General features: G+C 34.3%; 1 protein-coding gene across 10 annotated transcripts in view; it reads right to left on the reverse strand.

Annotated features, from left to right (window-relative positions):
- The window catches only part of Camta (Calmodulin-binding transcription activator), a 136,519-nt gene that overhangs the window by 94,327 nt on the left and 15,059 nt on the right, over positions 1–27,133 (reverse strand). For 8 of the 10 annotated variants that reach the window (XM_064035741.1, XM_064035747.1, XM_064035744.1 and 5 more), the window contains exon 1: positions 25,247–25,313. The gene's annotated coding sequence lies outside the window, so the exon portion shown is untranslated. Of the gene's footprint in view, positions 1–25,246; positions 25,339–27,133 lie in introns of those variants that run through there. The other 2 variants (XM_064035749.1, XM_064035748.1) reach the window with 1 other exon arrangement.

Raw genomic sequence — 27,133 nt, forward strand, 5'->3', positions numbered from 1 at the left:
CAAACAGGTGTGCTCATGAAAAAAGGCTTAGCTACCTGTGGCCGATCAATGTATCTGTTTTCTGTGTGTGTGTGTGTACAGGAATTATTTTTTTTTTGGCCGATTTATTTTTGGAAGATCGTGTGTTTTGAGAATTTTGGGGTTAGGAAAGATTTTTGCGTGTACCTACATGGTTTTACTCAATTGATGTTTTATTTGCTCCAATTGTATGATGTTCCTTCAAATTAACCCATTGCATGCCGGAACGCAGATAATTTGAGACGCAATTGTTTTTTTTTTATTAGACATCGTTCTTAAACAAAAACCAGACAATGTATTAATTTAGCGTCATTAATAACCCACTTTTTTATGCAGTTTCTGATGTTACACCTACAATAATAACACTGGTCAACAAATTATAATTTTTTTTTTGGTGCAAAGGTGAAATATACAATTTCTTGTAGGATATTAGATACGTAATCGAAGTCCAGAACATAAAGTTGCACTAGCACGAGATATATACCCTCCTAAAGTACCAAAAACGCGTTTTTTTATGAAATTTGATGTCATTTTTTGGGGACAGCAGAATTTTATAGGAATTTCTAACTAAAGCATCATATAGTACTACTTTCCCCGCATTAACCCCATTTTAATTTATATTTTTGCGAGTTTTATTTCCCGATATATACCATTTTATAACTAAAGTGGAGTTTTTTCATACTAACAGGCCAAATGAAATATAGGGAAGATCGAACTATCGTAGCTGTATACATATTTCATGAAAATTTAAACTCTTAACGTTGGAAATAAAAATGAATTTCAATCGGGAAGAGTGGTACTATATAATGCTATAGATAGAAACAAAAAAAACTATTTTGCTGTACTTCAAAAAAATCGTCAAATATCGTTAAAATCGCGTTTTTGGTACTTTAGGAGGGGTATATCTCTAAATCCCTACGTGCTAGTGCAACTCTATGTTCTGGACTTCGATTACGTATCTAATATCCTACAAGAAATTGTATATTTCACCTTTGCACCAAAAATGCTGTTGACCTGTGTAATATAAGTACATAAAAGCCGAATATACAATAAAAAACGCAACTGAACCCCACAAATATAATATTAACGAAAAGGATTTCTGAACAAACTATTTCGCCAATTCCTTGGTCGCGTGCCTCCAAGCGATAAATATGATGTAAATGCCTTGCTAAAATCTAGAAATAAGTCTTGTATTAATTACCTGAGTTAAATATGGTTAATTTATGCATGTTTTCGCGGGGGAAGTATGCTAAGCGGGCTAAAATATCGCCCGAACCAAACTGTCTTGTTACGAATGAATGGAAATTTGTGTACGTATTTGTTTTATTTACTTATATAGTTTTTGAGTTTGTATGTACTTTCTAAATATAGACACCAATGACTGCGTTTCGGATGATACGTTAAACTGTAGGTGCCGGCTGTCATTGAACATCCTTGGCAGTCGTTACTTGTAGTCAGAAGCCAGTAAGTCTGTAACTGGGTTGAGGGGGTCAGATAGGGCAGTCGCTCCTTATAAAGCACTGGTACTCAGCTACATCAGGTAAGACTGGAAGCCGACACCAACGTAGTGGACTCGGAGGATGATGACTTATATAGTTTTTGAGATTTGGTATTTGCGTGTGTAATATGTTTATAAGTATATTTTGAACTCGAGAAATAAGTCGTAAAACTTGTGCTGTTTAAGTTACAAGTTACTTAAATAATAAACTTCGTTAAATACATTTACTTGGTAGTAAAATTACACATTTTATTATAACAGTAGTAATAACAACATACATTCAGTTTTTGCTGAAAATTATAAATGAAACGTTCCTTATTATTCAACTAATGTGCAATTGTGGCACTATACCTATTTCTTACTAGCAGTTTTTTCACGGTTTCACCCGCGTCCCGTGGAAACTACTGCCCTTACCTTAAATATATAGCCTATGTTACTTGGAAAGAGTGTAGCTTTCCAATAGTAAAAAAAATCGTTAGAGTAGTTTTGAGGCCTTTAAGATATAAAAAGCTCTTTATTATATTAGTTTCCAATAAATCGACTAACTTAGCTAAATATCACTTTTAAAAGCTTTAATTAAACATCTTTTATAAACTGCAGCTACTAAGCTAAAAACAAAAGAGCGACGGTACCACAAGTACCGCGAACAGACCACAAGTCCTAATATGTGTCCCATTTTACCCCGGAATGTGTCCAATATCCCCCATGTGACCTCACCTCGGGGTCACGGCCCCCTTACCCTTTATTTATATTCGCTAAGCCGCGGAGTAAGGAAATATGAGCGGACATGCTTTAATGCAGGTAGGTGCCTTCTTCTAGATCAAATTCGTACGGTGGGCACAACCTAAACGGTCAGTTACAAGTGAACTTACGAGGCGTTCTTTTTCTTTGAGACATCTGTCAAAGATTTTTGGTATTACAAAAAATTGACAGGTCCAAAGAAGGCGTGTAAGGGCAAAGACATTAAGGTTCCCGTCCCCCGCACACCCGTATTTTGGAGCGCAACTTTCTTAGGAGATTTTCCGTTATGGCACCTCCGCTAGTCATTTTGTTCTCCATGGTTGGGCCCTTTTTATGGTATATCGGCATTATGGACATTTCCTCGTGCCTTTTTGAGTGGGCGGACGTTTAAGTTGAAAAAGGCGAATTTGAAATTGTGCCTTTTTTGCTGTCGGTAGGGTAAAGGGTTGTTTGTTTGGTTCTATGATTCAATTTTGATTTGGTGTTTCCTTTTTATTGTTTGTTGACTTTTTGGGCAAATATTTATGATGCTTGAGAATAGTTTCATGTGTTTCGCATTTATAACATAGCAGTTACATGATTGCCTTAAAAGGTTGACTTTCAGTAAAATATAATTAATTACATAAACTCGTTATTTCCCTGTTCAAAATTATTTTCAAAATTGAAGTAGCTGGTGGCTATTAAACTTAAAGTAAGTACTTAATACTTCTATAAGATTTATTATTTAATTCTCTCATAAAAAAAAAACTTCTGAACAATATGTGTCGATCGTGTAAGACTAGCGTGCACCCCCTAACATTAACTTCAATTACATACATTAGTAATTCCCACATAAACATAATAAGAAATGAACGACCTCACGCAAATCTTAATAGCTGTATTTTATACTGTTTAAAATTATTATACTGTTTTACACGTGTATTAATATTATAAAAACTTGTAATTGTATTTTTTATTCTGAAACTTTATTATTTTATCCTTTGTAACTTTAAATTTGAATCATCACATCTCATCAAATAGTCTTAGTAATGTCAAGGCATGGTTGTTTTCGATGGACCCTATGAATTGTTCCAGGACGTACCGCCTCCCTACACGAAGGTGCACAAAAGGCTCGAGAAGAAACAAGGGTGGGTTTCAGTAAGTAAAAGTCACCGTTCTTCTACTTCCTCAATAAATGGGCTTTTCTAACACATTTTTTTTTATCCTACGATTTGTTCTTGAGATTAGCAAGTTAAAACAAAATAAATCTTCAACTTTATAAGACCTTGTTCGTTAGGAAGAAGCAAATTAACATCTAAAGATATGTAACAAAATTACCAAAAAAAAGCATCATCTAACTTTTATAAAGCTTTTACTTTCCCGAGGCCACTATAAGCCATTATAACTTAGGCTACACATTATCACAAAAGGTCTGAAATTACTGCTAAAAGTCAAGGTGATAAGACCTTTTATACTTAACACGGTACCATAAAAGATGCTTATCTTCACGCAAATGACAAAACTAACACAAAGACAGAGAATAAATAAGTTAAAACTACTATCGCATAGTTAATCTGTGTTAGCGAAATTATACGAGGCATGTTTTATGAACTATGGACGGTGATAGGCATTGTATAAGCGTGGATATTTCTTTTGGTATTTAGCGTTGAGTAGATTAAGATTAAGTGACAAGCTGGTATGGATGGAAAACTAAAGAAATTACAATACATTAAACATCTAAGTAAGAAAGTAACAAATTTTAAAACCGTGTATTGATACACAGACGTTTGATAGATCGAACCTACAATTTTTACACTTGAAATGCTTTTGAAGATGGTAATATTGGTTTTAAAGCATAGTAATTGAGATGTCACTTAGAGACAGGAATTAGTTAAATTAAAGCAAAAAAATAAATAAATATAAAATCCCTTAAGAAATGGACTGTCAGCTGTACAAAAATCTCCCATAAACACTATATAATAAAATAAAAAAGACAAAAAAAAACAATTTAATCCAATAGCGCTAACTCCCAGCTCGCCTGTGCTCAGAACATTAACGCGCATACATCTGCCCGCGATGCTAATCTCATGACCTACATGCTGCGCCTCCTAATTGGGCGCTCCGGTGCCTATTACGTGTTGTAGTCGCTATTGCCTTTTAACTGTCATCAATGGAAATGAAATAACAATATATTAACATCTATTCTAAGTCCTAGTTGAAAATTAATAAAAAACAAATTAGGTATCTTCTGCTGTCAAATATTTCATCCAAGTAGTTAAAAAACAACAGGGATTTTATCAGCATGTAGCCCTCCTCTGCTGAAAATAGGCCATCAAGACTTGGGCCCCAGACAAATTAAAATGTAGTCTAGTCCTAGTCTATGACTATCGAGTAACTAAGTGTTTCAGTGTCAATTTTCATCTTGATCGATTCAGCATTGACCTTAACGCACAATTGACACACAATGTAACAAACGTTTATAATATTAGCAAAGATATCATAACTGCTTATAAAAATATCACAAAAGATGCAGCTGTCTTCGAAAATATACAAAAAAAAACAAACATTCACGATTGTAACTACTTAATATTTTCAATAAAAACCACTCGGCCATACGGAGCTGGTGAACTGTTTAAAAATATGTAGTACCGCTCTCTGTCTGTGAAAGTTTCCAGTTTTCTTGTACTCTTAAAAGTTCAAGATGCAATCTACAATTGTAGTAAATTGCAGGTGTGCTCATAACATTTCCATTCGAACTTTTCCATTTAGCTGTGGCTGTTTTGCTTAGTGGTAATAAAGGCGACTGCTAAATATTAAGTTTTAAGGTTTCATTGAAGTCTCATAGATCAACGAATGAGAAAGATTGATTGAAAGCAGGACTTTTAGGTTTATGTGCGGTTAATAATAAAGAATACTTCCTACTTCAATACATGTTCTTTAAAGAACTTCGTTATGCATAACATCATTATAAAAAACTGATTTTCCCAAAAGTAAATGACTTATATTGTTTTCTACGAGTACAACATTCCATGTAAAATATAATCCTTCTGCAACTTTATTACTCAAACCTACTACAGGCAACAAAAGTACCTATTTATTTCTGAAACAATAACTTTTGAAACTATAATTTCTTTAACAAAAACTCAAGCACATACAAGTTTCTCCAACATACTTTCACAGTCAAGCGCATAGCAATACCAATTTCCATGACACGTAATTAACGTCTATTATTATGTTAGTTTTGCTAAGTCCGGTACGAACTTTCAATGCAAACTTTGCACTCTGCATCGTTTTCTTTTTGCTTTATGCAGTTTCCGCCTTCGTTCCTTTATTGCCTTTATCTTTTATCTTTAATCTTATCTTTTGTAATGTAAAAACTTTTTTTGTGAATATTTTTAGATTAGCTTCGGAATATGGTAGGTGTTTATGTTTTATAGGGTAGATCTTTTTTCTTTTACTATCTTGTCGGAAAATATGGTAGCATTTTTTGCGATGAGTATTTTGCATGCAGAAAATAAGAAGTTCAGAAATGTTTTTTAGGTTTAGGAGCACAATGCAAACTTTTAGTCTTCCGATATTTAGTTTGGGCTTATAAACTATGGTGAAAATGAATGGAAGTATGCACGAAACAACGATAACATATTTGGCCGTCGATTTTCTATAATGTGCTGTTAGAATTTGTTTAATACTGAATCAAAACTAAATAGGTAGGTACTAGAAATTGTAGTTGAAAATGTTTTCTTCTTTATTATGAGACTTGTAACTTACAAACTAAAACTTTAGGTCTGGTTAGCTTGCACTTAAGAAAGTTCTGGACTACATATTGCTTACATTGGAACTTTGCTAAGGTTATTTGTGCTTGCAATATGGGACATAAATATTTTCAACGTATGTTATTGAAAGTAATGAATAAACTGACCTACTTACCAATATGTTTTATTTGGATATTTTGTTTAGTAAGTGTTCACTTATAAACTTTATTTTATCAATAACATAGTATTTCTTTTTATTGACTTACTCAAAGTTTAATTTTTTTTTCCAAAGTCTACTCATTAACATTTTCGTCTCCTGTGTGATGTGTAATATAACAACTATCTACCTATGTATTAAATGACAAAGAAGACGTATTTGCTTTAGATAAGGTTTTAATCTTTCAATTAATTCTAAATCCCAGCAATTCCAATCTAATCCATCCCACGCGTGGGACCCCACATTTTTAAACGCGATACGACAAACAAAACACTATTACACTCTACCAACGAAAATTCTCGCCCCAATTCGCGTACACCAGTTTAGAAAATACAAAGAATACTGCACCTTATTTCCTAGGCACTAAAGTGGTATTTCCTATGTGTGCCACTGTCCTTTGACAAAAAGGTTTTGAAGCCATCGCGTCTAATGAGCCATGTAGAAAAAAAAGCAGTAGTGTTTTTTTCATTTTCCCTTTAGGGCTTTCGGCTGTTTCTTTAAAAGGAAAGGTTGATTCAATATTAGCAAGGTTAAGTGCTACCTTATTGATAGGAGGCTGTTTTTAAGCTTATTGTGGAACAAAAGGCTTTCGATATCTTACTTTGTATAGTTGAGAGTACATTTTGGGTTTTTCGTTGTACATTTTTGTAAGGTGGGCGTGATTATGTGATACTCAGCTTGATTCTTTTGTACAAAGTGGCTGTAGTGTCAATAGTAAAATACATACAACGCTTTTAAGTTTCATGAACCATAAAATGTAACTTTGAGTTTTTTGGTGTAAAATAAAGGTCAATAATTAAAAACTAAATTATATGACGAAACTTGTCTTAACAACCAAATTGCTGTCTGTTTTCACAAAACCGCTCACCTATTCATACAACTTCTTAATGATACTTGAAAATAAACCAAAGCAAAAATTCTCAACACACATATGAAACCAAGCTACATTAAAATGGGATAAACATCGGCACTTGCCAAACATAACTGCCAATACAAGCCATAAGCCTACCGACCCATTTCTACAACTTTTCATCTCGTAAGCATATTTTGCTTTCATCCCAAACAAAAAAACTTCATAAAATAGATCAGTTTTTGGCAAATATACAAGATAATGCAACTGAAAATATTTCTTGCTACCGATTATGAGATGAAAGCAATTTATTGTTTTAGCTGGTTATTGCTCCGGATATGTTTTATTTTTAGGAGCTATTTTTAGGCAATTATTGTGAGACTGTTTTGCGCTATACGGACTTAATGATGTTATAGCTCTTTCCGATTGTGTACAAATGTTACTTTTAAAAGACTTTTCTATAATTTTCCGCCCATGAATCATTTCATCAGACAAGTATTTTTATTTTAGAAATACCATTTCACATTTCAGAAAACATTATTAATTGTTATGTGTAAATTCAAATTCTTTATTTGCAGAATATGGGTAAGTATACAAGATGTTCTTAAAATAAATTATAAATCGCCATAATCAGGCTCACGCCATGCAAATTTGTTGCAACCGAACAGTTACATGCAAACATATCGAGGAAAAAAAATAATAGTCCATACAATTACGAAAATGTCAATCTTACAATAATTAATAATATTACATTCGGTTATTAATCTTAATACTAATAGAAAAAAAAATACAAAATAATACATAATGTCAAAGAGCAGAAACAGTCACTAAATATTAATATTAAAAAAATACCTCAGGTAATAACCAAAAGACCAAGAAAACAGAACCTTTAGAAGAAAAGTTTGGAAAATCTTTAACTTGATCCCCAAAGAACTGTCTTAGATTTACAAATACGGAACCCTAATACGTCCAAATGTAGGACAATAGACCACTGATCTATAAAGGTGGAACAATACAGCCAAACGAACCGACAAGGCATTTTCTTGGCAAAAACGATGTCGCAGTCAAAATAGCTTCGGTGAAACCAGGTGGAAATGTCAATGAAATATAGGTACTATTCTGTTTTGTTTTGTATGTATTGAGATTTTATGTAATATATTAACTAATTTTAGAAGGACTTTTATTTTTTTTTATTTGGGTACTACGTTCAAGTAACTTAGTCTTATTTTGTTATCGCCATGATACCCTGCAGGGGAAAGCTTTCTTCTCATACAATGAAGGAATGATACCATGTGATAATCACCAGGTAAGTAAACTAGACTTTTATTGGTTGAGTTTAATGGGGAATTACGAATGTGTTCATAATAATACTCGGAAACTAAAATTGAATAAAAAATATTATGATTTGTCAATAAAGCTGACGGAACACAATATGATGACTGATAACTTTATAAAAAAACTTTCTTCAGAAAAAAAACACTTTCATGTTCTGTTTATTAAGTACAAAAATTAAACATAAGTACAACTTACAAAGTTAAAGAGAAAGTAAAAATAACTAGTTTCTGTTTTCTCCGTTTTCTCAGATATTGTAAAAGTTTTTTTGCAAATAGGTTTTATCAGAGGCCGTACGTGCTGCTTAGCGATTCAGTACGAAACTTCAAACATTAAAATAGCTTTAAGACTTGGTGAACAAATATTTTTTCAGTAATATTAACCTAGTGTATAAGCTTATCAATAATTATTTATTTCAGATATACCTTGATACTAGGTTGTACACAAGGAAGAATTCTTATTTAATGAACCTTCTAGTTTATTCCGCAATTTTTCTTGGACTTTAGAATATCCCAAACCTTAAATCCAGAAGTTGTGGTTGTAAATACTTTCAGATGCGTTGGTGGTAAAAAGGTATTAGTCGAAGTTTATTCCTAAGTATTCTTTCAAAACCACAAAGTACAACCTTTATCTAGACAAAACAAGTAACTGCTACCATCCTATTGACATTAAAGAGAAAGCTTCAGGAAAACCCGCCCAAAAACTGCAAAATGCTTAACCAAACACACTAAACAAAAACTTGGCCAAATATTTTGAGTGACAGGGCAAACTCGACCTATTGTACTCCGCGAACTATGACCGAAGCCAAACAATGACATCGCATATCAATCTGGTTCTAACCGGTTGGCGTGACAGCGGCCATTAATATACCTAGTGCCGGGGCCCGAAGTACTGGGGGACGCAAACATGGCGGATTTGTTTTGGCGCGCTCCGAAATACGATTAATTGATACGAGACACGCTAACGTAGTGTTATCCCGTTTTCGATATGCGAATTTGCGAACGATTACGTAAACTGTTTGTATGATTGCTGTTTAGGATAATGTTTGGTTGGTTTTGTGCTGTCTATAAATCTGTTTTTGGTGTTTGATTTGTTGGAATGCAAGATCGGTGATATTCAACACGAATTTAACTACCCCTGCAAAAGTTTTAGTTCAAAATTTTCAAGCGTATTATAAAATAGCAATAGGAAAGTGAATAGAACCTCTTACCAAATTCTAATCCATTTTAAAAAGCAGAACTAAAACCACACTAAACTTTTCTGACCACAAAGCAGTATTTCGACACGACATAATAAGGAACCCTATTAACATCACGGAACCCCACTAAAAGTGTCACATAAAGCGTTTCAAAACATAATATGTTTGAAAGTCATTTAACAAAGTTCCCAATTCTTTCGCGTGACTCGAAACGCCACCTATTGTAGTAGAACGTTAAGCATTTTATTAATAAGGAAACCGTTATGAAGGTCAGGCTATCTTTGTTCAGGCTTTTCTTGTTTTTCAGCGATATCGGGGAATGTCACTGGGGAATTTGGGTCTTCCTTTTGTTTCGGCTCGAAGGACCAAATTGGTCCTTTTGGGAACAGTTTGGGTAAAAGTTGGTATTTGTACCATATTTATTTTTATCATGATAGTGTGCTTCCGATTATAAGTAATCTATAGCCTATAGATGATTATATGAAATATTATTAACACTGAAAGGTTTTTTTGTGAAGAAGGGATTTGATCAGGCTTCAACACTTTTTTGACACTATCTAAAGACACCTAGCAAAAATATTAACCTCATCTAATTCACAGCCATTTGAAATGAAAAGAAAATACAGCCTCACACACTACGTACCAAAAATGGCACACAGCGCACCAAGTTGCCGATTCGTCCGATAAGACCAAACTAAAAGCGTCGTCATTGAAATCCTGAAACCTGACGTTTGAAAGACATTTTTCGGCCTGAAACCGACTATTCAGCCGATGTGACGTTATCAACCAGTTGGGTCACAACCTTAGGAAAATACATGAAAAATTCACGTTATATTTACTTTTGAAGTAGAGGCTAAGTAATAGACTTAGTTATGCTTGGGAAGAAGGGCTTGTGAATGAATGATCAATCAATATAGGTACCTACATTCATGTCATATAATCTAATGGTTTAAAAATGCGATTGAAAAAAAAAACAACAGTAACTACAATGACGATAAGGTACACTTAATTTTTACTTAAAACAATAAGTTTGTTTGAATATGCTTATCTTAGGAACTCCGATCCGGTCCGATTAGAAAACTATTTTCATTGTTACATGATACACTTATAGATGAAATCTTTATGCTACTTTTTATCTGTGTACGCAGATTGATTTCCACTAAACGGCTGGTGAAAACTAGCATTAACAAAAAACCTAAAATAATATAATAATGTATATTAGTAAGGTAATTTCCAAAATAAATACTCCTCTCCAATTAACAGAATACAAAACAACAATACATTTTCCTGGCACAATAAATGATCAAATCTATGAGAGAATGTAATACCGTTATTGGTTGGACCCAATAGAATCCCTCAGATATAATGAAGTAACCAATAATAAGCCAGTGTTACAAATAAAGGGAACAAAAGAAATTGTTAGTTATAAGTGGGAAGGTTTCGTAGTAGCCATGGAGTTACGAAATTGTACCAACTCTAGATGTTTGTACTAGGTATTTGTACCTAATTTTCAGAAACTATATGTATATCTCGTATAATTGTACAACTTCTATCTTCTGCTAGCAATTTCATCCGCGTAAGAACTAATAACCGTACTTGCATGAAAAGTAGCCTATAGCTTTCACAATAAATAGACTTTCTAACACTAAAATATTTTTCAAATCAAACCAGATGTTCCTGAGATCAGGGCCGTAAAACAAACTCTTTAGTTTTATAATGGACAGTATAGGTAGATAAATGGAAAACCATTCTATCTACGTATAAAAAAAATAAACAAACTCTTTAGCTTTATAAAATAAGTCTATAATGTATAGAGATAGACATTTGGTTTGGTTCATTAAGCTCTTCGGAAGATGTTCCTTTGAGGGGCCGTGGCAGGAAACCATTGGTTATTTGTCAAATGGGAAATCGTTGACCGTGATTACAGAATTTTGGGGGCTGGTGGAAAATTGAAGGCTGTATTTTTGTATTTATCAAATCTTTTTTTCAGTGTAAAAGGGAGAGTAAGTTGACTGTAAAATGTTGGAAAATTAAGGGTTTTTGACCCCTGTCTTTTTAGTAGGTATTTATATTTTTTTTAGGGATATTATAAATTGCATATCAAATAAATAATCGCCTATCAATAAAAACTCATCATTTATATTATTTTTTACATCAAATAACTTACTTCACTACAAATAAACTAAATGTTTAACAAAACTCAAACTGCAGATAATTCGAAATTATACATCAATATGACATTGCTTTTTTTATTATAATGCAATACAGTTAAATTTAGTCTTGTACAAAAATACTACATACATAGCATTAATACTGACTGCACAGCAAATTTTCCATATTTCATAGCAAAATAACTATCCCAATCGCATATTAACCAGTAAGTACAACAAAACCTATTCATCATATTTGTCTTAATTTTCAAGAAGCCATGCTCGGCAAATTTAATGATTATTAAAACAAAAAAATCCTGTCACATTGCATTATTTCTAAAAACAGAACAAATTAACTGAAAAGGTTCGCGGCTTCGCGCGCTTTTTCGTCACTGGAGTGCAGAGTGGCGCGAGCGAGTAAGATAGAGTTCAATTAAAAAACATTGTATTAAAAATTTAAGCTAGTAACGAAAACGAATCGCTGCAAAACCGACTCCACGTAGTCTTGTTTGCCCTACCCCTAGAGTGCAATTTAAAACCGCGTAGGCGCGGAGGGGCGAGGCGGCCTGCGAGCTGAGGCGCAGGTAGTTTTAACGCTCGCCGACGCGGTTGAGGCTGGCCGGCTCTGCCGGCCAGTAAGCCGAAGCTGCGGTGGTGAGCGTGAAAATCATCTGCGACGATAAGCTCGCATGGGACCGCCGGAGCCACGAAGCGCCGGAGCCGTGACAGAAGCCATGCTTGCTGCATGTTGCATGCTTACTTCCATGTTGCATGCCTGCTTACATGCTGCATGCCTGCTTGCATGCTTCAGGCTTGTTTGCTTCTTACAGGAAAATAAAAATTCCAAAACTATGCCAAAAGATGATTCTGACTATAAACATTCTGAATTATGATAGTTCTGCCTTTTAATGACTACTTATATGAAATGTATGCCAAAAGGAAATACTGACAATGACTGACAATGCACCAGCCCCATTTTTTTTAAGAACTATAGTATGTATGTGCAAGCATATCATCGGACTTGCCATCCGACTCAAGTACGTGGCGCCACCTGCAGAAGCTAAAAATGTTGCCTATTGGGCAAAAAGGAAGCGTGGACGCTTATAAATAATTAAATAAATTACAATTTTGTATTTAATTTTATATTTTTTTGCTGATCTCATTATGCCGTAATTAATAAATAATAAGATGACTGTGACTAATAAAAAGCTGTTTTATTCAGAAAAACTGCTGTAAATAATATAAAAATAGAAGCTATATTTAAAAAAAAAAGAGTTAACATGTATAATGTGCATTAAGATTATTAGCTGTGCATTGATGAAAAAGCTTTTGCTTTAGGAAAAAACGCTGTACGCTGCGAAAATAAATTGTAGTGTGTTTAGTGATATTTTGAGTTGAATATTTTGCTGTGCAATCAGTAATTTTGATGGGAATTCGGAAATTTATTGCATAGAAAAAGGATATTTTTTGATTTGCGTTTAAATACTACCCTTTTTTTTACAGTGTGAGAAGATACTGTGTGTGGATTCTATATTGATAACCTATTGTAGTTAATTGAAAGAACAACTCATTTTAAAGGCCGTTAAGGATTTGAGAAAACTCTGACACTAAGGCTTGTTAGGCGATTAAACAGCAGATAAGATCGATAAGATAACAAATAAGGTTGTATAAACTCAACTGCATTGTCATCGTCAACATTATAGTCGTAAATTTCATTCTGGTAGAAGTAGATAAACTAAGCGCATATTAGCATACGTTTATATTACTTAGAAACTTAAAAACTTCACACTGTCATACGTCTCTGTTAACCCACATTGAAACGATAACTTTTTTCACTAAACACACACATTTACTTAAAAAGCATTTAAAAACTACTACGGAAACCAAACACATTTGAACCTCCACTGAAAAACGACACCGACCAACATTTTTTCTTCGCCGTACAAAAAAGTCGTTAGTTTTACTTTTAATGTATGGACACATCACTAAGCAAGTACAGTTGTCATAAAAAGTAGTGCTACTGACACTCGGTAATGCCGTAGTGTAGGAAAAGGGACATTAAGATAGCTAACTGCTTGACATTACTTATGCAGTGAGAATCTACGTACCTACGTTTGTGGGATCGACACGCACCTAACACTACTTTTTGACCTGTTTAACTTTGAAGTAACGAACTGCTGTAAAAAGTGACACGATACTATTTGAAGAATAGATCTATGTAGGTATGCGTTTAATGATGAAAAATCAGCTATAAGGTCTAAGCGACTAAAATAGCGTTTGATTTTCACAGATACTTAAATGCTGTCGTATTATGGTTAGTCTATAGACATTTTAAGTTACTTCATTTATTTTTTTGTTTCGACGTACATATTATATAGTGCAACTAAGGATAAAACTGTCGAATTGAAATAGAAAAAAATATAACGTTGAGTACATTACTTCTAGCGTAATCAACCGATCAATATTCCACATATCTGACTCTCCTACAATCCTAGTCTCAAGAAACTCGCCGAGTGATTTAAAGCCTCGTTCACACGGCCACAGCCACTGGCGCCAGCCACTGGCGCGTGCATTAGCGACGCAGTTTGAAATCACATAAATATTGTTTACACACGCGGGATGCCAAATCGAGGGCAATGTTTTACACCTAAAGCTTTTATGAGTGTCATTTGTTATTGACTTAAGTATATATAATTGGTATTTTAAAGTGTCACTGTGAAGGGGTATTGTCCTTAGAGGTAACATAAGAAGTTAGAGTATGACTATCAACGAACAATGAAATTAACTCAAAACTTCCCCTTTCTCGACTAAAAAGTAAATATATCGTTTAAAAAACAGGACTGATGAAAGATCAGAAATTCTTAAATTGCATTTTATTAACATTTGCACAATTTCTGTCAAAAACGGAAAATGCCGAAAATAACCTACTGATAATAAAAAGGGAACGAAATAACTTCAAATCAAAATAGACACGCTATACCGAGATATTACTTCCATAACCCTGTTCATGGGATCGTTAGATTTCCATACGTAACCAAAAGAAATGGCTGCCTACGTTAGGAAGGTGTTAACTGCATGGAGAACAAAATGACTAGCAGAGGTGCCATAACGGAAAATCTCCTAAGAAAGTAGAGCGTCAAAATACGGGTGTGCTTGAAACAAGGAACGTTACTGTCTCCGCTCACTCCTTCTTTGGATCCGCTCATTTTTTGGTCTACCAAAAATCGTTGACAGATGTCTCAAAGAACCCAATCTTCTTGTTAGTTCTCTCGTAACTGAGCGTACATTGGTCATGCCCGACGTATGTATTTGACCCAGAAGAAGGCGCCTGACCTACTTGCATCATATCATCTCTTCTCATCTTTCCTTACTCCGTGGTAAGCATGGAGGGAGGGTGAATGGGCGCAAGTTGTGGGGGTGCCACTGACAGGATTAAACTTTGAGCCCTTAAAGTTTAAACTTCTTATCGTGTGTGGTAGGCTCTTGATTTTATTAGTGTTAGTAAATTAGGTGCGGATAAAGTTTATAAAAGGATTATGAACAGTAGATTAAGTTAAGAGGAAATTGTGACGTCGTTTGCGGTATTTTACTTGCTGCAGTAATATGACAAAGGAATAAATGTAAGATATCTAATGTTATTGAAGTGGTTTATTTCTTTAAAAGAAATAATAATTACTTAGCATAAATTCTGCCGAGCCTTTTTCCAACAACGTGGGGGTTGACTTCCTGTGTAACCAGAAGCAACTGAGTACCAGTGAGTATACAAAATAATAAAATATGTATTTTATAATTCAAAGTTAAAATATCAATATCAATGATAATTATTTTACACTTAAAACTTAATCACACATGTTCCATATATCATTATCTGGATTATAACTGGAAACTCTCGTAGGGTACAATACAAAGTATCTTATCATATCATAGCACTCAATATTTTCAAAGCAACCTGACAATATATCACAAGGAAATCTCCACAACTGATCCCTCAGGTACGTTAACTCTTTAACTGCCGTCCAAGTATTATATTGAATAGAAACGGGGTCTAAGTGACCCGGATGTGGCGGTCATTACAAAACTAACGGCAAAATACACACTTGGTAGCGAAAGGGTTTTTTTTCTTTGGGTCTATTAAGAGTAAACTATGCTACAGTCACTGGAATGTGGTTCTAAAATACGGTAACTAATTTAAAAATAGTTTTCTCATTAAGTTCTAAATAATTATTTTCTAAAATACTTTACCCAACTACACTGCTTATTTTATAGATAACTTTGTGTCTCTAAACTACACTTCTGGACACATCTATTGGCCCACCTTAGAGTTTAGGTTTCGATGGCTCCTTCCGAAATATAATTACTAGATTGAACAAAAACTGTTGATGCAGTTTTAAACCTGATACATTTTACCTTCTTTTTCGATCGTATTGTTTTAAATTTGAATTCAGAATACCATACGACATGGAGCTACGCCTAACAAGTCGGATATGTGCCTCGTTAAAGGCAATTGATTTTTGAATAAAAAACATGTTTTATCAAATAAAGGTTTAATTTAATAACGTGTGTTGCCTCCATGGGCATCTACCACAGCTCTCATACGATTAGACATAGAGTTTATCAACCGCTCTATGAAGTTTTGAGGGATCATCTCCCATTCCTCTTCTATGGCAGTTTTCAACTCCTGCATCGTCTGGGCAACTGGCTGACGAGCCCTAACACGTCTTTTTAGCTCGTCCCACATGTGCTCATTGGTGTTCATGTCTGGGCTTCTGGCTGGCCAGTCCATAACTGTGATATTCACATCCCGAAGATATTCCCTGACGATGCCGGCCGCATGGGCTCTTGCATTATCATGCATAAAAAGGAAATTTGGGCCCACATAGTCCGCGTATGGTATCACGTGAGGTCCTAAGCACTCCCGAATGTACCTTTCAGCATTTAATGTTGGCAGCCGTGGTCCTGTAACAACCTCAAGTTGAGTTTTGCCGCTCGCGGATATACCGCCCCAGACAGTCCTTGAGCCACCGCCATAAGCAACCCTCTCTTCAAAGCAGCATTGTGCGAAACGCTCTCCCTTACGTCGGTAGACCTTCTTCCTTCCATCATTGCCATGTAACACAATTTTAGACTCATCAGAAAAGAGAACACGGCTCCAATCTTGCTGTGTCCAATTTTAATGACTGCGTGCGAAATGAAGGCGCGCTGTTCGGTGGGCTCTCGTTAGTTTGGGCCCATTAGCTGGCTTGTGTGGTACCACAACGTGTTCTTTTAAACATCTCCGAACAGTTCGAGCACTCACAGATACCCCGTGGAAGTCGCGAAGTTGTTTTTGTATCTCAATGGAGGTAAGGTGACGATTTCTCAAACTGGTCGTCACGATGAATCGATCCTGCCTTTCAGTTGTGACCCGACATCGTGGCCTTCCTTGGTGACGAACAAAGCCGCCAGTCTCTAGGTACCTACGTCTAGGTACTAGGTACCGACTTAAGTTGAGCACTCACGTTTCTTTGGCTGTGTCCAGCCTGAATAAGTGCCACAGCTTGGGCGGCGACTTCAGGTGAAGTATCCATAGATTATTGACAGAACCTCACCTTAATGTTAAGAATAAGTAATGTTTGTTGCAAAACCAAAGATATCAATCACTTTTTCAAGAATAAGTAACCAAGTAAACCAATAAAACCAAGTTTTCTTAGTAATCGATTGTTTGATATCAACAAGCAGGCTCCAAATTGTCTCTTGTTTCTTTAAATTCTGTATTCGAAATTCAAAAAAAGACTATTGAATGAAATTGTGAATGTGCAAGGATCAAAACTGCATAAAAACCTTTTGCTCGACCTAATATAAAAATTTAGCTAGGACCAAACGAAACTGAAAATACAAGGTGGGCCAATAGATGTGTCCAGAAGTGTATTTTAGATTAGTTTGTTGTAACTATAAGAAAATCGCAAAAAACTAAAACAAGCAGTACATCGGTTAAAAGTAACAGTAAATTAAAAAAATCAAAACGAAATAAACCTCTTTCTTTTGTTTATTGAAAACTAGTTTAAATAACAATACCATTTTAGCTCTCTATGTCATCACTATATTGATCTCGCTATCACCTACATACTTATAAGTTCACGTCAAGGTGAAACTGTTAATATTTTTACCTAAAGACGGTTTTGAGGCGTACCCGTGTAACGTTCATCATGAATATTTATACCTCCCTGTAAGGCAAAAACGACTGATGACTAACGATGTTTTTTATTTATAACCAACTTAATATAATGGCAAGTTGATATAATTGCCGAATTCTTAAATTAATCTCTTTGGTGGCTTTTATTTTTTTTATTTTAATTTCTACGATGTGATAGTTTAATTCTTACTGAAATGTGCACTGCAATTTATATACACAGCAACAGTTCGAAAAAGCTTACGTTTTATTTAAGGAGGAGTATCAAAACTAAGCATAAAGTATCGGTACATAAAGAACTTCAGAAGGAACATGATAAGTTTTAGTCAATAAGAGTCTGACAATCATCTAACCCACTGCGATAGGGGAACATTTGATGATTTCCCACCAAAAAAAGAAGGGCAGAAAGAAAAAGAAAAAAAAATGAATAATAGAAAATCCACAAAGACGGTGTTTCCAGTTCAACCACTAACACTTTTTTATTTAGCCCCATTTCATTGGTTGTAATTAACATAACGACAGCCACACATACGGCACATTTCATTAAGCGAACTAATCCAAATGAACCCTACTAGTAGTTCGCGAACTATTTACACTGGGAACCAAATTAATGGTTTCAATTTTGTAGGGGTCTAAAGATTTTTGGGGTACCTAATTGTTTTTTTACGCAAATGGAGATTTCCGTTTATATTTTATAGTCATTCGAGATATAGTACAGCGATCTAGCAGTTACACCCGAATTCCGTCAAGTACCGTGGCTTCGTGCACTTGGATTAAATAGAAGCTTTAGACTTCCTCCATAAATAGGATATCTAATACTGATAAACTAGATTACCGAACAGTCAAGTAAACAACCAAACTCTCCTTTATAATAATAGTAAAGATTGGTCATTAAATGAACGTCGTTACGGGTAGTGAGAAGCCGGTCATACTTAGTGGCATGTATCTCAATTACAAACTATACTAGATACATTTTATAATAACATGACCATTGTCTTAAATGTGTTTAAAAATGAGTTCTTTGATGTTAATAAACTTAATTATCGTCTTAAAAATGTATGTATAAATTATAAAAAATGTAAATTTCTTGAATGTAAATCTAATAACATATCCGAATTGTGTACTAAAATTAATTATCTAATTGACTATAATGATTATTATGAGAAATACCTTGATCCTAGGAACCTTGTCAATCATATGCGAAGTAACAAATCAAGTGCTAATAAGAACATCAAACTTAATAAACCTAAAAAAGGAACAATTCCGTTCTATTTTGATCGTGTAAGCCTTTCTCGGCAACAATCAGAAATCTTAATAACCTCCACCGAGAAACCCAAAAAAGGAACAATCCCGTATTATTTTCCGGTAATAAAAAATAATTCAAAGTTATTTCGAGTCAGAAATTCCGAGATCTCATAGTTTTAAAATACTACACCAAAACATTGCTAGTATCCTATCCAAAAAAGAGCTCCTTGAACTTACACTACAAGAACTCCAAGAGATAAACAATAGTCCAGACGCAATATGCCTCTCCGAGACCTTCATAAAAAAAGGTAGTGAATCGCATGTCAAAATCCATGGCTACAATATGACGGCTTATTTTTGCAGAGAAAAGCAAAGGGGCGGTACCTGTATTCTGCTTGAAAAAAATCTCTTTTATAAAGAATTACCTTTCATAAGTACATACGCGACTCAAAATACCTTCGAAGTATGTGGCGTAGAACTTCCACATCAGAAGTTGATTATTATCTGTATTTATAGAACACCTCACTCCGATCCCACAAATTTTTTTGATTAAATTAAACAGTCTCTTGGATCATATATTTAAAAAATATAATTCCAAAATAAGCGTGGTCTTGGCAGGCGACTTTAACATTAATACGCTCCTAAAAAATAATATTGCTAATCAATTGCAAGAACTATCATACAATTATAACTTAAAATTACATATTAACAGTCCAACTCGCAAATCTTCCTGTATCGATCACATTCTAAGTAATATCCCCAATGCTAATGCTACAATACTGCCACTTCATCTATCCGACCACGACACTGCACAAATGTTGACTTTCCCCTTAAAACAGATACAAAACCAGGCAAGATATAATTTTTATAAAAGAGATTATAGTTTGGATAATATCAAGAAATTTAAGGAATGCATAGGTAATCTGTCATGGTCCGATGCCTACGCGAAGAACGACTTAAATTTAGCATTTAATTCTTTTCACGAATTAGTATGCCTCTTTCATAATCTGTGTTTCCCAAGAATAAAGATAAAAGTGAACCTTAATAGTAAAAGAAAACAGACCTGGATAACAAAAGGTCTAAAACAGTGTTGCAAAACAAAACGGTATTTGCGCTTCAAATATTATAAGAGCAAAAATGTAAGAAATAAAACCAAATACATCAAATACTCAAAGATTTTACAAAAATGTATTTACTCATCAAAAAAGAACGCTAACATCAAATTCATAAACAACAGTGAAAACAAATGTAAAGCTGTATGGAGAGTAATAAAAGATGAGATCATGGACAACACTCATAGGGATAGCATTGAATATATTCAAATTGATAGCAAGGTGATTTCAGATCCCAAAGAAATAGCAACAGTTTTTAATCAACACTATATTAATATGGCGCATTCCTCTAGTAATTGTGTAGCACTAAACTGTAGCGAATGTTCAATAGCCCACTCTATGTTTCTTAAACCAGTATCAAAAAATGAAGTTAGAGAGGTGATAATATCATTAAATAACACAAATTCTGAAGGCTATGATGAAATTAACACGAAAATTATTAAAGCATGCACTAATGAACTAATTGAAATTTTATCATATTTAATTAATTTATCATTTTCAACTGGCACTTTTCCTGAAGCTCTGAAGCTGTCAATTGTTAAGCCTCTTTATAAAACGGAGAGAAGTCAGACGTTAATAACTACCGTCCAATAACCTTAATACCTATTATATCGAAAATATTTGAAAAATGTATGTATAAAAGATTAATAGAATTCTGTAATAAATTTAATATTATAAAGAAGGAACAGTTTGGCTTTCAAAAAAATAAATCCACAACGTTAGCGATTTACAATGTAATAAAAATAATATTAACGAATATTAATCATAATCATTACACGGCAGGACTGTTCTTTGATTTATCTAAGGCCTTCGATCTAGTTTCTCATGACTTATTGCTGCAGAAATTGGAATCAATTGGCATAAGAGGCATTTCACTTCAATGGATATCGTCTTATCTAAATAATAGACGACAATGTGTGGCCATTACAAGAATGGATAATAATAATGATCTGACATTACACTATTCTGAAATCAGTTATAATAAATATGGCGTCCCACAGAAGTGTTTTAGGCCCTATTCTATTCCTATTATATATAAATTCGATAATTGACATAACTAATCATAAATGTATTTTATTCGCCGATGACATATCTATTATTGTGACATCTGATAAAAGAAACAATACAATTGCCGACCACGAAACTGAAATTAATAACGTAGTTGAGAGTTTAATTGAATGGCTAAAACAAAATAACCTATCTATTAATTTAAAGAAGTCCGTTTATATACAATTTAATAAATCAAATGCGAAATCTAATATTAAAATGAATATACATAGATTACACGAGGTAACACAAACGAAATTTCTTGGTGTAATTTTGGATCAAGACATCAACTGGAAAGCACATGTTGATACAGTTTCCAAAAGAATTAATAAGTTTGTATATGCACTAAAACAGATCAAAACGTAACGAACATTAAAACGTCAATTACTGCGTATCATGCATATGTGGAATCGGTGCTACGTTATGGCTTAATTATATGGGGTAATAGCACTGATCAAAATAGAGCGTTTGTCGCTCAAAAAAAATGCATTAGAGCAATATATGGGCTTCAACCTGACGACTCTTGTAGGCCGATATTTAAAAAACTTGATTTGTTACCGTTGCCGTCCCTTTATATTTTAGAAATTTGTTTGTTTGTCCGAAGACATATAGAGCTGTTCACTAGAGCCAGCGATATTCATTCTCGAAGCCGTCGCGACCCTTACAGGCTCACATTAGATGTTTTGCCAAGACTTGCAAAATACAATAAAAATTGCATGTTTATGTGTGTCCGCGTGTATAATAAAATTCCAAATGAATTCAAGATGTTAAATATAAGATTATTCAAAATCAAATTATATAAATGGTTGTCTACTAATAGCTTTTACAGTGTCAAGGAATTCCTAGAGCATAAGATTAGATAACTTATTATTGTATTGTTATGCATGTAAAATTTGCACGCTTATGTATTGAGCAAAACATGTATGTTCAATTATATTTTAACTTACCATCTTGTATACCATGTTTTATGCAAATAAATGATATTCTGATATTCTATTCTGATCGTGTTGCCCGGGTAACTCGTTTGAGGAGGTCAGATAGGCAGTCGCTCCTTGTAAAACTCTGGTACTCAGCTGCATCGGTTAAACTGGAAGCCGACCGACCCCACCATAGTTGTGAAAAGAATCGGGAAATGATGATGAATATTGATCACCTCTTAAACCTAACTCACGTTTGAACTACCAGGGCACCAAAGTTCATTAGGAGCATTAACATAATAACAGCGACACGGGCGACAGTGTAATTCACACTGAACGCAATTCATTAGGCGAGCTAATCTGTGCGTGCGACTACCAGGAGATCACGAATTGATAGGAGTACTCTCATTATTGGTTCACCTGTGTGTGGGTGGAAAATTGCGACCTTTTTATAGCAAAGTCTATTTGACCTTATGTAGTATGTATGTCCACCCTATTTTGGTGCTAATTTTGTTAATATAAAAATTGAAAGTACTGGATGCGGGTTGCTGAAGATGGAGCGAAGTGGCGAACATTGGGGAGGCTTTTATCTAGAAATGGAGGTCTTTCGCCTGACACGACGAAATATTCTCAAAAATCGAAAAGAACTAACTATAAATCCGAAATTAGCTCTGTATGTGAGGCTCTGATGCTAAAATTATTGAACCTACTTTCAATGGAGTTTCATACACAGAAAATTTGCTACTTTTTATCCAGGTGCCGCGAGCAGTTTCCTTGCGACACGCATTGAACCACGGGGAAAACTAGACAATCATAATAAATATCACTTTCCCAATATTTTTCAAACTAACACGAATTCTCTAAACAAAATTAACAACAACTAGTAGGGGCTAAAAGCTAATCTACGCAAGCTAAGTAGACTAAAACATAGCCATACCGAGATATGAGACGTTGTGTCTGCCTGCATAATACATGAATTACCGCGATTTATACCGCGACTCGCGATGTATACGATACCGTCCGCGTTATGTATAATTAATGTTAATATGCTGTTAGGGCCTTGCTGGACCTTGTTTAGTCATTTATATTATAGTTATAAAGTATAGAAATAACTAAAGTTGTACAGGTTTTAGCAGTTCCAGATGCAGACGAACTTTTTGACAAAGGCCAACTATCATTAAAAGTATAATGTAACTTTAAGTAGTCTTTAGGTATGGTTATATGGATAAGGTAGTATTTAGTACACAGTTACCTATCATAGATTAAGAACACAATATCGGATATTAGTAAAATCTGTGTATCGCGCTTTCTTTCCAAAACAATTATACCGTTTCAAATTACATATGAAACACCGTTAAGAAAGAGCCTAAAAAATAGGAAATAGGCTACTTTTCACGCAGATAAGTTCTTATAGGACGCGAATGGTACCGCGGGAAACAGCTAACTTATTACAATACTTCACAGCCTTCATAGAACCTGATACTATCTATTTTCGGCCTCTTCCCACGTGTTGACGTGACGTCGTTTAGCGTCAGAAGTTAGGTAGATAGGTATAGCTATGTTCGCCTCCAGAGACGGCTGTCTGACGCCTTATGCGTGTGTTGTACCTAGGTTTATTTATAAATAGCTTAGAGTTAATTTTGTTACTTAATGCGTTAATATTATCAAGGAAAAGGTTAGAAGGATAAAATCCGTAAAAGTGGTTTTATTTAAATTTTGAATGAAATTAATTATCTTTTCTAGTGATTTTCTGTATCTATTAAAACTATATTTAAAAACTCAATAAGCAATTGTATGTAAACTTCTGCGTTTATATTGTTTAATAGGTACTTGCTTCATAAATATCTTCATAAAATATCTATTTAAAAAATACTTTATGAAACGTATTTATTTCTTAGTAACACATGTGGTTGTAATTTAACCCTTTTTAATTTCCGCATAATTTGCAACACAAAACATGCATAGAAACGACAAACACATACCATTATTTATAATAAAGAAACGGTACATATTATACTAATTGTACATCGGACTAAACGATAAGATTTTAACAACATCTGTTAACGTATAGATAAGATAACAAAGTCGTGATTTCTTACGGTCTTAAGTATGTATTTACCAAGGTTAGGCGTTTGAAGTAATGAACTAATTGTAATATTAGTTGTGCAGACGACAGCCCTACCTTACTCTGTCAAATATCTTCAATGGATTTTCAACCTTATCACAATAGTGGAAGGTTAATATTCGATTGGTAAGATTTTGACAGATTTGGACAAGTTGACTGCTGGCGTCTGTACCTATGTCATCATTTGTTTAGCTTTTTACGATGTATCTTTGAATTGGCTACCAGTCTAACAGATGATGGTGTTTTGCATGGAACCCTAACCATTAGAAATCACGTTAAGAATTGAGTTGTACGTCTGGTGCCAGATCTCTGTGCTTAAATCTGGCTTAAGGATAATTTAATAATTATTATAAAGTCATTATTAATTTTAATTTGTTGATTAATTATGATGTACCTATGACACAGTAATGCTGCTTTTCTTATGAAATTCGCTGATCATTATGAATATGAAAGTTTATTGATTACCTTACATGACTGTACATAATTAATTAATGTGATGTAATCCACTGTAATTTCTTAACGATAATTATTATTTATGAGAAGAAATTAGAAAGGATAAACTTATTGGATAAGTATGTATGTCAATTATGATAATATTTTTAAAAGAAAAAGGCGTTTGGCTCTACAAACTAATTGCTTTCTAAAAAGTTTATTTTACTTTATACCTCGTAATTGGTTTTTAAAACAAAAAATATTTTTTTACAGATATTTTGACATTGTATTTTATGTTATACCTAATGTTAACGTATTTCAGTACAATAAAATAATATAAGCTACCCATCGAAGCATTATCTTCTAGTTTTTATTAACTTTCATGCCCTTTCACGGTTCAAACAATTTCACAAATAAAAATAACTGTAAGAAAAAAATCAATATGTTTACAAAAGTTCACTGACCTCATTAGTGTTCCAGCGGTGCCTCTGGGCAGCAAAATGCTCAGCCCGAGGCAGGCTCTCCAAGTTCTCGGGCAATTTAATGGGCTCGCCATCTGAAACAAGCAATTTTATAACGTAAATAACTTGATTATAATCGAAAAAATAAATATTAATAAAAATACAATGCTTTGCAAAATTTTAACACAGATTAAAAAACAAAATACGATATCGAAACATCAAAATAGACATTCGAATTCTACTTCCAAATTCAAATTCAAAAATTGACATTAACATCCTAAAAAATTGTAACCAGCCAGCAAGCAAGAAGGTTAGCCACAACAGAGTCTTAACTCCCAAACTCCTTAGAACTAGGCTACATTGAGAATACCTCAGTGCAAATTACACATGCATGCAACGCCAACAATGCTTGAGGTGAGGAATTCTCAGTAGACATACATAAATTGTTCCCGCGGCCGCTTGGCCAAATTTATTGATGTCTAAATCTTGTTGTGGGACTATCAGTCTAGTATGTAGTGGGACATTAGTTGGTGATGGATGTACTGGACTGTTTATTTGGTGAACTGTAACTGTAAGGTATGCTGGAGGTAGTTGGAGTTTTGATTGGGTTTTGGTATTAGGTACTGTTATAAGTCCGTTTGTAAAAAGAACGACAAAGAGGAAAAAAAACAGTTTTTGGTAAAACAAAAAGAAGTAGGTACAGTCAACTCCATAAGTAGCTGTACAAATCGAAATTTCCAAAACTGCTATACACCGTGTCGTTGATAACTTATCAGAGTATTCTTCAATTTCTTTAATGTTTAGAATGTTAGGTAAATTTTATCGTTTGTATTGTCGAGAAATTATGACTTTTTAAGTTGTTAGGCACTTTTGAAAATGTTGATTTGTTCATCAACTTTTGACGTTGACTGTACCTTAGCACGTGTTTTTGGTTCGAAATCATACTGTATGGATATACAGAATTAAATTGGATATAACAGCGAAAAGATCCCCAGAGTCACAGAGGTTGAGCAACGACAATACCAGAAAAACAGTTGTTGACACTCCTAAAATAAATACCAACTAATCTAAAACCACGTCCTCCTCATTTTTCACAATGTCCCGAAACTAAACCGCCCAAAAATCTAGTAGAGAACTAAAGCGCAAATAAAACAATAAACTGTACCCCGAACGAGGTGAAAACTGCCCGGTTTTTGGCAGCATTCGTCAAGAATGTCTGCACTGCTACCGGGGGCCACTGCCTTCCAAACACCGCTGTATTCAGCCCCCGGACGACCCAAACCCGACCTTATCTCTATCCCCATAAAGACCTAAATAAACGCATTCATAATCATGTATTTCGAAGCAATCGTCCAACTTGTTGAAATTCCGCCGCCGTCCGCTTTAGCGACTGCAAAATTAACTTTAACATCCCTGGGTCGTATTTGATCTTTATGTCGGAGAGATAAGATTCTTTTTGGCATGTCTTTTTGCTGTAGATGTGAGGGTTTTAAGTTGGTAGGGCGTATAGGATGTAGGAAATTCGCTAGCCAAGCTTTTGGTCTAGTGCTCGCTAATTTCGCACCCAATCGTGGCTAACGGATAACGTGGGCGACATTCTTTGCTTTTATTTAGGCAGAATTTTTTCGGAGGTCAGAGGTAGGCATTTGAGATGCGGTTTACGTCTCCAAATAATTTCGAGAAAACCCCCGACAAGAGATGGTAACCGCGCTAAAAGCAATGTAATTTGTAAGCATATGGAATGTTTTGTAAAACGCAACTTAGCAGGTGTAAGTAAAAGGCCATTTTCCTTGAATTCCTATTGCGTTTGAGGTGAGTGGTTTTTCAAATGATGTACCTAAAGTAAAAAGATGAAGTCCGTGGATCCCATGACTTGACAAACGTTGGCTT

Source organism: Helicoverpa armigera, chromosome 8, assembly GCF_030705265.1.
Source record: "Helicoverpa armigera isolate CAAS_96S chromosome 8, ASM3070526v1, whole genome shotgun sequence".
NCBI classification, from domain to species: Eukaryota; Metazoa; Arthropoda; class Insecta; order Lepidoptera; family Noctuidae; genus Helicoverpa; species Helicoverpa armigera.